The sequence below is a fragment of the Haliaeetus leucocephalus genome, unplaced genomic scaffold (assembly GCF_000737465.1).
Source record: "Haliaeetus leucocephalus isolate CR32 unplaced genomic scaffold, Haliaeetus_leucocephalus-4.0 Scaffold605, whole genome shotgun sequence".
NCBI lineage: Eukaryota > Metazoa > Chordata > Aves > Accipitriformes > Accipitridae > Haliaeetus > Haliaeetus leucocephalus.
Genome location: NW_010973041.1, coordinates 6,052,685 through 6,053,320, shown reverse-complemented (window position 1 = coordinate 6,053,320; position 636 = coordinate 6,052,685). Strand labels below are relative to the sequence as shown.

General features: G+C 41.2%; 1 protein-coding gene across 1 annotated transcript in view; it reads right to left on the bottom strand.

Moving 5' to 3' along the window:
* UGCG (UDP-glucose ceramide glucosyltransferase) overlaps positions 1-636 on the bottom strand; it is a 19,481-nt gene that overhangs the window by 17,926 nt on the left and 919 nt on the right. The window lies entirely within an intron of this gene.

Genomic DNA, 636 nt, shown 5'->3' with positions numbered 1-636 from the left:
TTTTCCAACCTAAACAATTCCATGATTATATATTCATAGATAGAATAAGATTTTATTTATATATATCCAAGTCATGAATTCAAGACAGCATTTGGCTTGGGAGCTACAGTGCAAGTATTTGCCTGCCTGTGAAGGCAGGAGGGAGGGATCTACACAAGCAGCCATTGTCATAGCTCCAGTCTACCCCACCAGGAAGCAAAACAAGACACTTGGGTGTGGAGGCAGAAAGAAGCACAAGAGGACGCTCTGCAATGACACTACTAAGCCTGAATAACACAGTATTATCAAGTATTTATTTCTCATACTGCTCTACCCAGATTTAAGCACACAGGCATACTACTGGGCATTAAGAGGCCTACTACACTATTACTCCTTTTTAGGGAACTCGTAGACTTCAGATACATTTGAAAATTGTAAAACAGATCAAACAAAAGCCAACATCACCTGTGGTCACAGCCCCTTAGCAAATGGACAGAATTATTCTTAAAGCAAGAACTAAACACCTTGATCCTGTTTTCAATCTTTTTCCCCCTAGATTGGAGCTTTATAACATACAATCAGAGAATGCTTTGGGTTGGGAGAGACCTTAAAGATCATCTAGTTCCAACCCCCCTGCCATGGGCAGGGACACCTTCC